Genomic DNA, 10,984 nt, shown 5'->3' on the forward strand with positions numbered 1-10,984 from the left:
CAGGTCAGTCACTCTACCCACAGGACACTTATCCCTCCACTAGGAGAAGCAGGTTCCGAATGGGAACAAACCAAATGTAGCCCTGGGGACAGAAAGTGCTGTTGGAGTGCAGACCAAGCCTCGCTTGAGGTTTAGAAGACAGGAAGGATGGAGGCTTCTCCACATGTCCCGAGTTGCACCACCAGCCTCAGCCCAGACCTGAATAGTTTCCTCCAGCAGAGCCTGGACACTCAGCCTGAGCTTCCTCTCTCCCAGGTGGGGCTGTGCCTTTGCCCCTCCAGGCTCCCTGCCCCCCACAGCAGCTCTGCGCACAGCTGCCCGGGCGCCTGGGGTCCACACAGCACCACCCATTCTGTCCGGCTATGAGGAACACTCCTCTGGGCTCTGACTGTTGCTGGCATCTCACCCTGGCTGGGTGGCTCTGTCGGTGGCAGTGTTGTCCCGTACGCCAAAGGGTTGAGGGTTCCATTCCCTGTGGGAGCACATAGCTCGGTGTCAGGTTCGATCCCCACTGGGGACACGTTCAGGAAGCAACAGATCAAACGTTTCTCTCTCACCTGGATATTGCTCACTCGCTCTCTGAAATCAATAAACATATCCTCAGGTGAGGATTTAAAAATAGTCTTGCTGACAACCCATACACTTGGCTAGGGGGAGAGCGGGTAGTATGGTGAGAGGCCTGTGAGTGATTTTGCCTTCTCTCCAAGTGACCCTGAGCCCAGATGAGGTTTGTAAACAGCATCTAAAACGTTAAGGGGAAGCAGGGAAGGGTTTGCATGGCCCAGCAGCCTCCCCGGTGCCCCTCCTCCCTAGCTATCCTGGCCCTGTGGGCATCGGGCCAGTCCCAGGCCCCAGATACAAGCAGTGGCAGGCAGCAAGGAAAAGCAGAGCTGGAGAAAGGGGGAAAGAAGGTGGATGGAAAGGAGAGAGGAGAGATCCATGTGAGTGGTCGGGGTGCCCACTGAGCGATAACAGCTGGCATTTCCTACACGCTGCATGGCCAAGATCTCTACCAGCCATGCAGCGACTCTTCCAACGAGCTCACGAGGGCAAGGTGGGTTCTCCCCTATTTTTCCATAGAGGGAAACCATGCCTAAGGGAGGTTAAGCCACCTGCTCAAGGTGAAATGTCTCCTCACAAGTGTGTCGGCCTGCAAGGCTCTCAACAACTATACTATGCCACTTTCTGTCTCCTGAACTGCAATTTGCAGAAGTACACGGTAAACTCCATTCCAGGGAAGGTTTCTATCTTCCCCACGGAAAGATCTGCAGGCGCTGTGCTTGGAACTCACGGTCTAGACGCACTTGTCAGTCGCAGACGCGGGCCTGGGAGCTCAGAAAACAGCCGCCTACCGCCCCCTGCCGGCCGCTCCAAGCGCACGTGAAATCCCGGCACGCAAGGAGGGCCTCCAGGGTGCCTTACAAAGAACCAGAAGGGCAGCCATGCTGGAGACGGCTCTGCGTTTGCAGGATGTCCTGCTGGAGACAGAGGGGCAAGGAGGGGCGCCGTGCAAAAAGGTCGGTTTCCTAAAGGAATGCTAAGAGTTGTTCCTAAAATGCACACGATCTTTCACATTGAATTCACACAGCCTGAATTCAAAGTCCGAAGACAAGAGACATGATCCTTGACTAAAATTAAAAATGACAATAAAAACCATATGTGTATATACAGAAAAGGTTAACCACAACAGTATTAGAGATAATATTGAATAGTCGTGCTTAGCACAGAGAAAGCTCTATTCTAAGAGCTTTACCTTAATTATCTCCATTAATCTCCACAGCAATCCGATGAGATATTATTATTAATTTATTTATCAGATGTGGGAAATGGGGCACAGAGATGCAAAGTTCCTTGCAGAAGTCCACACGGCCAGACACTGGGGGTGGGAGGATGGATACAATAAGCAACAGACCTGCGGGAGACAGATTACATGCTTAGGAAGCAAATAATTCTGCCCGGCCCTGTGTGCACAATGGCAGCGTTTCCAGGAGTGCTCTGTCCACCGCTCCTCACGGGTCGTTATTTCCCTGAAAACCAGAGACGAACAACCAAACAATGAAGCCTCAGCACGTCGGACAGGTAAGCTGGCTCGTGTCTGGCCACCTTCTAGGAAGCCCTGCTCCCCCTCCCAGAAGCAGCCTTTCTGCCCCTACACCGTGAAAACCTTGCCTCCTTCCTGAGCTGAGCCGCCCCAGGAGGCTAAGGGGTAAGCCGAGGAACTTTAGGTGCAAAGTGACTTCACAGTAATAATCTCGTGGTTTCTGAAAGGAACCTGGCATTGCAAGGAAGAGGCGTGTGCAAATGGACTGAGGTGCAGAGACAGCTGACCCTTACTCTTCAGACCCTGGGGGTCAGTGGAGGGTCCAGCTTCCCACTTTGTTTCCTGCGAACAGATGAAGTTGCACCTACTGGCCTAACAGGAGAGCTAAGTGAGCTCAGGGGGCAAAGTTGAGGGCGGCTGACCTCGGTGTGACTCTTGGTGCTTCCTCATTAATACAAAGCCTGCTGGGGCCTGGAACAGAAGAGAATGAAGCGGAATAATGAGATGACGGCGGGCGCTCTGGCTTTATAGAGGCGAGCTAAGGACACCCCCAGCCCTGATTTCTGCCCCAGCTGGAGGAAGGAGTTGGTGACCGCAGGGGACAACTTGAAGTCTTAGAGATGCAAACATCCTAGGGATGTGGGCAGGGCCTTAGCCCTCTCACCTGCCTTCAGGTGAGGGAGTCCCTGCCTGCTGTCTGGCCACATTCCCCCAGTGTTATGCAAGGGAAGAGCTAAGCTCTTGGCGGCGCGTTGGGGCACACGTGTGCCAGGGACATTCTGTTCACAACGCACAAAGGATAGAAGGAAGGAACAAACCATTCGTGTCCCCTGCTCAGAGAGCCCTATTGTGTTCACTCAACATGACACAATCCGTTTCCTTAAAGGCTCCCTCTTCGCCACCATCGCCAAAGTCGGATTCTCTCCAGACGCGCTTCGGTCCCACCCCTGGCGCGAGGGCCCCGGGGCTCTGCCGCCAGTGGGTAAAGCCTGCGGCTCAGACCCCCCTGGGAGCTGGGACGCCGCAGGCCACTTCGGACACACCCCGCCCCCTCAAGGAATCACTTCTCTCCACTTGTCTGGGCCGAGCAGGAGCGGGGCCGCCGGAAACCAGCTGTAAGGGAGGTTACTGGGGCTTCCCTGTCACTGATTTATGGAGGCCTTTCAGGGCCAGAATGACACCATCCACCTTCAGCTTCCCTCCCGCTGATTTATGTTCTCGGAGCATTAAATCATGGTGACAGCCCTGCGGGCGCTTCGACCAATCCGGAGTTTCCAGGGCCCTGCACACTCACCGCAGGGTCTGCGCTGCGGCCTCACGCTGCGAGCGGGCTCCGCTCGGCCCACCAGCCCCAAACCACGCCCCCAGCTCCTGCAGCTCCGGGCCTCGCTGCTCCGTCAATCCTCGGAGCAACGACTTCCCTTTCACTGTCCTAGAAGCTCCCTCAACTGAAAAAACTACAGAAGTCAGAAAAAAATGATGGATGTTATGACTCACCCTTGCCGTGTTTTTAATGCTAAGTCTCAGAGCAAACACCTGCTACCGTCAACAGAATAAATGAACGTTAACTCACTACGATAGCTGAATTCTCCTTTAAATGCATCCTGCCACACCACTTCAGTCTGGCTGGGCTAGAGGAATTTTCGCCCACGGCAACCTAGTGCCCATTCTTTTCACCCCACCTTTAAATGCTAGGCCAAGCCTTTGAAGTCTAGGGCAAGAAAAAAGAAATAAAGATCACCACACACTGGAAGGCCTTATTATTTTTGAGAACACCTCAGTAGCTCGCTCTCCATATGGTAGCGATAGTCAAAAGCACACACACACACACACACAAAAGAAAGAAAAAACCGAAGCGGAGAGAAGCAGAAATTAGGCAGGAAATGAAAACCAGGCCGGCTAGAAATTGGAGCAAGGCTCTAGGAAGCAACGTGACAAGGAGAAGGGGACCCTCAGGCTCCTTCTCGGAACTCGGAGCTGCAGTCCCAGTGGAGGAGGAGCGGGGCCACCACCGGGCAGCCAGGGAGCACTGGCCGGGCTCCTCCAGGGTGCTTGTCTGGGACCAGAGTCGTCTGAGTTTATCTAGGCTCTTCTAGAAAAAGGAATCTGCCCTTAAAAACCGATTCATTCACATTGCTGATGTGGCCCCTCCCTCTCCTGCTTCTTCTGACCCAAGGGATTCTGTTCCTGACCCAGGAGGCCAGAGGCGCGCTGTGATCCACTGACTCAACTCAAGGAGGAAGTTGGGAGACCCGGGTCTTGGCCAGGACCACCCCCAGCCCCCTATACTCGCTTGAGTACAAGGGGCTGTCATATCTCTGTCTTCTCCCAAACTCCAAACAGCAAGTGAGGCTTGTGACTTACTTCAAAGGGTGCAGTGGGGTGTCGACACCGTCCCTAAAACTCGGGGAAGGTGAGCATCCTTCTAGGGTAGCACCTGGTTGCCTCCTCCGGAGTCTGACTTGGTGTTCGATTCTAGTATGATCCAAGCAGTAGTTTGGTGGGAGGTGGGGGGCGGGGGGCGTTGTATAAAAGGAGTCCTGCCTAGGACTCTCTGAATTTACGTTCTCGCTGGGGAAAGATACATCTGAATCGTTGACGGCTCCCAAATTCTAACGATGCTTTGAGCCCACAGAATCAGTTCCAAGGCCAGGCTGGGCCTTCGCCGTGAAGGGGCCAGGCCAGCGTTGGACAGGAAAAGGGAACAAACGAGCAAAGACACCACTGTCAGGGTCGCTATAAACAAAGACATGAAGTGGGAACAGAAACCACAGGTTTCCGGGGACGGTGTGGAGACCCCAGCAGGCGAGGGAAGTTTGCTTGAGGGAGCAGTGAGAGGTGGGGTCAGATGAGAGCCTCAATAAGATAAGGCCGCTGGAGATCCATGAGGGGTGAAGCCAAGATAACGAAGGAACTGTTTTTACAAAGATCAATCTCAAAGTATGGAAAGGATAGGAGAACGGAAAGACCGAGGAGGCTGCCGGGAAGCCCCTGAGTCCTGCCCAACCCACAGCGCTGAGAAAATGCAGGAGAAAGAAGCTGGGGATGTTACAGCTGCTCAACAGGAAAGGCAGGTGCGGTGCCCGGGTGACACTAGAGACAGAGGAGTGACGATGACATCGAGATGGAGCCTCTGTGTTTCCGACTAACACGGTAGGATTCCCTCCCTGCCCCCATCATGGTCTCCAAACTCTGCCTTAAAATCAGAATCTGATCCTGGAGGAAGCTCTGAGGCTGGGGGAAAACCGGGTCCTCCGGTGGTTGTTTTCGTTGGGATAAACTCCAAGTGTGCTAACAGAGACCCAAAATAATCAGGAATTAAGGTGGGCTTTGACGTCTCCGTCCTGTAAAAGCCCACACGTGTGACAGCCCAAAGCTGCTACGTCAGCCTGGTGTGCCTGAGACCAGGTTCATCCCTTCGGGTGCCCTGCCATCCCTGTGGTGGTATCCTGGTCTGCAGTCTCCAAAGAGGACCGCCCGACCCCTCCTCGGTCTAGGCAGCAGGTGGAGGGAAGGAAGGAAGAACATCACACCCGTGCCTTCAGGGAGGCGACCTAGAAGCTGCAGCTAACAGTTTCACTCAGAGCCCTCTGGTCAGAACGGAGGACGCTGCCACACCCGGGGACAAGGAAGCCTGAGCAATGGAGGTTGGTCCCGGGCCACTCAGGTGAGATCGACCACTATCAGAGAAGGAATGAACGGGTGTTGGGTGTCTGCCTGCACTCATTGCTATGAAGCGCTTCACCCAAAGCAATAAGCCACATCTTTTTCTGGCAGTGTGGAAGAACGGCCCAAGGAATCAATGCTACTATTAATAGAAACAAGAAGAATGGGGTGCGGGTGGTGAGGCAGAATCAGCCCAGTGAAGTGAAATAATGAAACTGTTTTTGGAAAGTTTCTTTTGGTTTTTTATTAAATGTGATTTTTAAAGATTTTTTATTTATTTATCTTTAGAGGGGAAGGGAAGGAGAGAAGGAGAGAAATATCAATGTATGGTTGCCTCTTGTGAGTCCCCTGCTGGGAACTGGCCTGCAACCCAGGCATCTGCCCTGACTGGGAATTGAACGGAGATCATGTGGTTTGCAGGCCCGCACTCAATCCACTGAGCTACACCAGCCAGGGCCTGTTTGGGAATGTTTTAATGAGCCTCCTGAGGAGCGCTGGTCTGGGGCTATTAAGAGACCTAGTACTGCAGCTAAGGGGACAAGCCAGGTCTGGAAACCCAAGGGACAGCCCTGCTCTGCGGCAAGGCTGAGAGGATGTGCCTGTTCTGGGTCTATCCAATGGGCTTCAGCCAGAGTGCTGAATGTCCCTAGGCTGTCTCAACAAACAAAGGGTACATCCCACTCTCCCGTTAGTCCTCCTTGTTTCCAATGGCACTGGTGCTTGACCTTGAGGGAGCCAGGAAACATTTTCCTTTTTCTACTGAAACTGTTTCAGTTGTATTTGAACACTTGATTAGCAAGGACTTCTCCTTCCTGAGCAAGCTGGTACCTTCTTGACGCCAGGGCCTCGGAGCGTGTGTGTGCACGCTGGTGGGGGCGAGACAAGAGGAAGGGAAGGCCTGAGAATTTCCGAGTCCCCTACTGCCTGCCGCACGCGCTGCCTGGTCTTTGGCAGTCAGCGATTCTGAGCATCTGGAAGTTTTTATCCCTCATCGTTCAGCTGTCCATTTTATTTTATTTTATTTTATTTTATTTTATTTTATGTTTTCCTCAAAGATATGTTTTTGTTGATTTTAGAGAGAGAGAAGAGGGGAGAAAGAGAGACATCGATGTGAGAGAGATGCATCAATCGGTTTCCTCCTACGCACGTCGCAACCAGAGATTAAACCCACAACCCAGGCATATGCCCTGGCCAGGAATCGAGCTGCAACCTTTTTGGAACACTGGGCAATGCTCCAACCAGCTGAGCCGCCTGGCCAGGGCTCCATCGTCCATTTTAAAGGGTTTGTGTCAATAAGTCAAATCAGGTCAGATGGACTGGGCAGCAGCACCTTCACCGGGCAGCAAAGCAGAGTTTCTTCACCAGCCGGCGAGAACGGAGTTTGCCCCAGGATGCAAAGCGGTCCCCCTCCCAGGCTGCTCGGCAAAGCCTTACCTGGACTCAGGGGCCCACAGCCCATCCTGCTAGAAGGTAGATGGAAATGTCATCTGCAGAAGATACGGCGGGCACAAAATGGGGCCAAAAAGAAGACGGCCTTCCAGCTCACAAATCCTTCAACATCGCCATTGTGAGAGAAGTGTTTTTGACTGGCGACATTCTGAGCATCAGAAGATAAACGTTTGTACTGAGTTATTTCTCTCCTGGACCAAGATCAGGAATGTCAGATAGGATGTTTAGCTTCACCTGGGGTGCGGGGTGAATCCATAGTTTGGGTTTCTTGCTAATCGGCTGGGGGCAGCTAGCAGATAAGTAAGAAAATACCCATTTTTAATAGCTTTGTGGACTAATGGGGCAACTGTAGTAATAAACAACCAACTGTTGTCTTGGCTTTCAGCACAGAAGGAAACTAGTATTTCCTGAGCATGTGTTACGTGTAGACGCTTTATGTAAGCCATCTCATTTATTATCCCAACAGTCCTAGAGATGGAGCTTGTTACTCCTATGCTACAGATAGGGACCCTGAAGTTCCGAGAGGTTAAATAACTTGCCCAAGGTCACACAGCTAGTAGGCTTACCATATGAATCAATCTTTACACTGTAACTTACTTCTGAAAAAGGATGTTCAAGAATAACCCATGCCGAACTTATTTCAGCTGAATATTTGGACCTCGTCATTTTAATAGCACTGCATGAGACAAAACTTAGAAGTGAGGTAGGTATTGTACACCACTAACTACGTTGAATAAAAAGTGGTAAAAACACACTACATAGGACATAAAACACGGTCCATGGGACATAAAAAGGTGAAAAAGATCATGAAGGAAATACAACCAGAATTTTTATTAGAAAATGTTATATGAAATCTTGAAGTAGGGTCTTTCCGTAAAGTGCAGTATCTATAGATTAGAAAGAATAAAAAACCTACTTTAAAAGTAAACTAAATGCAAAGGAACAGGGTAAAAATATAATATTATATGTGGCATCGAGTTAACTCATTAAAATTAATACGAAGCCTGCCAGAATGACTAAAACTAAAGGACTGAAATTACCAAAAGTTAGTGAAGATTTAAAGCACCTGAACTCTCATACACCACTTGGATGGAGCATAAATTGGGGTGTTTTTGAAAACTGTTTAACATTATCTGCTAAAGCAAAAGCTACACCTACATCCTGACCCAGAAGTCCACTTGCAGGTAAACACGCAAAATGAAATAAGGGCACGTGTCTACCTGGTACCCCAACATCCATAACAAGTTTCTTTTTTTTAATCCTCACCAAGGATATGTTTTTATTGATTTTTAGAGAGAGAGGGAGGGAGGGGGTGGGGGAGAGAGGGAATAAGAGAAAGAAAAATATCGATGTGAGAGAGAAACGTGGATTTGTTGCCTCCCACGCTTCCTGACTGGGGATTGGACCTGCACCCTTTTGGTGTCCCGGACGATGCTTCAGCCCACAGGGAGCCCCAGCTAGGGGACCAGTCGCTGTACGATAGTCAAACATTGGCAACAGCCCAAATGGTTCCCAGGATTTGGATATTTTCTATCTCGTGGCTTTAAGGTCTTCCATGATTTTCTGCTGTTTTCCAGATCCACTTTTATTCTCCATTCCTCTTGCTTTAAAGCTCGCAGTTCCAAACAGGGAAAGAACAGCACCAAGCCGTGTCCCAGTGGCTATAGGGGGACAGAACGGAGACATGTCGGTGATTCCACACTTCACGCAGCAGGTCAGAGGATGAGGGAGGGAGAGCAAGACCTGGGAGCTGGGGACAGAGAATGCATGACCCTGGGAAGGTTTGAGAGGCATCCCCCAAATACATAAATTCATAAGTATGAATAATTAGACACAGAGAATTATGCCCTGACCTAGAGTTCTAGCTAGTGCCTAAATCGCAGTCATCTGTTATGAGCCAGCAGGCACAATAAAAGTTATAGGAAGAATAACAAACCACCTTAGATTTCTAGAGTGAGCTTCTTCTAGCAAGTTCAAAACACTTCCTTCTACTCTCACCCACTTTCGTAACGTTTGTGAGAACTGTTGTTAGACTTACTTAACAGATGAGAAAACAGATTGGGCTAAGACAAAATTGAATTTGAGATCTCTTAGCTGCAGATGACAGTATAATTTTCCACCTAATAAGCCTTCTTTGTGAGCAAATAGGGATGCAATTAATAATCACACTCGAACAACGAGGGGGAAGCCAGAAGTGTCCAGGGCACACATTAATTCTCACTTTACAAACCATGTTCCAGAGAGAAACTAGAATGAGAAAACTTTCATTTATACGATTTTCACATCATCCTACCAGAATTCTTTCTTGGGACTTTGGAAGGGAGAAGACGGAGGGAACAGGTTGTTCAGAAACCAGAGAAGCCCAGAAGCCCAGGAAGTGGCTGGGATGCCCTGTTCCGGGCCTGGGGCAACAAAGCAATTAGCCCATCAACCTGTCCTGATTTGCGAAGCAGGAAGAGACCTGAGAAAGGAAGGGCAAGGAGACTGAGGCGGTGTCTGTGGCCAAAGACATTTTAAAATCACACCCAAGACTCTGCTCTGGGGGGGGTAAGTAGCTGCAACAGAGATTGGCTGAGTTCAAGTCTGAAATAGTTACCATACAGCTCTTCACAGAGAAAGCTTGCCCACGCCTGGTCTAAAGCAAAATACTTCAAAGTATTATGGGGATTTATAATACATATAGACATGTAATACATAGGACAACAATAGCACAGAGGGTGGGAGGCAGAAATGCAAGAATATGGTTGTACAGCTCTTTTTTTTTATTTATGAGAGAGAGAGACATTGTTGTCCCATGTATTCATGCATTTGTTGATTGCTTCTTGCATGTGCCCTGACCGGGGATAGAACCCACGACCTTGGTGTACTGGGATGATGCTCTAACCAACTGAGCTACCCAGCCAGGGCCTGTTGCAGGGTTCTTACACTCTGCCAGGGAGACTGATAAGGGTGGACGTATGTATTGTAGGCCCTAGAACAACCATGAAGGAATAATAATAAAACAAAGAGGCATATCTAATTAGCCAAGAACACAGATAAGTACAATTGTAAAAAGTATTCAATTAATTCAAAAAAAGTGGAAAAAAGGAAAGAAGCAACAAAGTACAGATGGGACAAGTAGGAGGAAAATGCAAGATAGTGATCTTGACCAACGGCATCAAAAATTGCATTAAATAAATGGTCTAAACACTGCAATTAAGAGGCAGAGACTGCCAGGCGGATTTTTAAACAAAGGCATCTTGATGTGTATTATCTATAAGAAACCCACTTTATTTTTTTTTTTTTTTTTTTTTGTAAGGAAATCACTTTATTTTTTTTTTTCAACGCTTAACTATCTTTATTTTTTTTTTTTAATATAATTTTTATTTAATTCTTGTTCAAGTACAGGTTTCTGTCTTATAATCCCAACCCTGCCCGCCCCCCACCCAGAAACCCACTTTAAATATAAAGACAAAAACAGGTTACAAGTAAAACGTAAGAGGCTGGTACAAGAAATGCCTACAGACAATGCTGATCTGCAAAGGACAGCAGGGACCCCATTATGGCAGGCAGAACAGACTTCAGGACAAAGAGTGTGGTCGGGAATAGACATGAACATTATGTTATGACTGATGAGTCGACTCTTCAAGAAGACGTAACGGGGCCGGGTGTGTAGTCCCTGCAACAACAGCTGCCAAACCCCGGGAGTGGAAGCTGAGCGAAAAGAATAGACGAATGCAAAGCCACAGTGGGGGGGTTCCCACATTTCTCCTTTAGCCGTGGGCAGAGCAAGCAGACAGAACATCAGCAAGGATATGGAAGATTTCGACCAAACTCTCAACCCACTCG

At 49.4% G+C, this 10,984-nt stretch overlaps 1 long non-coding RNA gene across 2 annotated transcripts; it reads right to left on the reverse strand.

The window, feature by feature from the left end:
- Nucleotides 1-419: 419 nt before the first annotated feature.
- Nucleotides 420-3,381, reverse strand: LOC119003244 (uncharacterized). Of its 2 annotated transcripts, none has more exons than XR_005069910.1 (3): nt 3,336-3,381; nt 1,754-2,512; nt 420-579 (listed from the first exon to the last, which is right to left on the reverse strand). It is a non-coding gene; the product is annotated as an uncharacterized LOC119003244 (long non-coding RNA). The 2 variants fall into 2 exon arrangements; XR_005069911.1 differs by lacking the exon at nt 3,336-3,381 and having other exon boundaries at nt 1,754-1,912; nt 2,335-2,577.
- Between the last annotated feature and the right edge of the window lie 7,603 nt (nt 3,382-10,984).

The sequence above is a fragment of the Sturnira hondurensis genome, unplaced genomic scaffold (genome assembly GCF_014824575.4).
Source record: "Sturnira hondurensis isolate 20B ecotype Veracruz unplaced genomic scaffold, ASM1482457v3 Scaffold0018525, whole genome shotgun sequence".
Lineage (NCBI taxonomy): Eukaryota > Metazoa > Chordata > Mammalia > Chiroptera > Phyllostomidae > Sturnira > Sturnira hondurensis.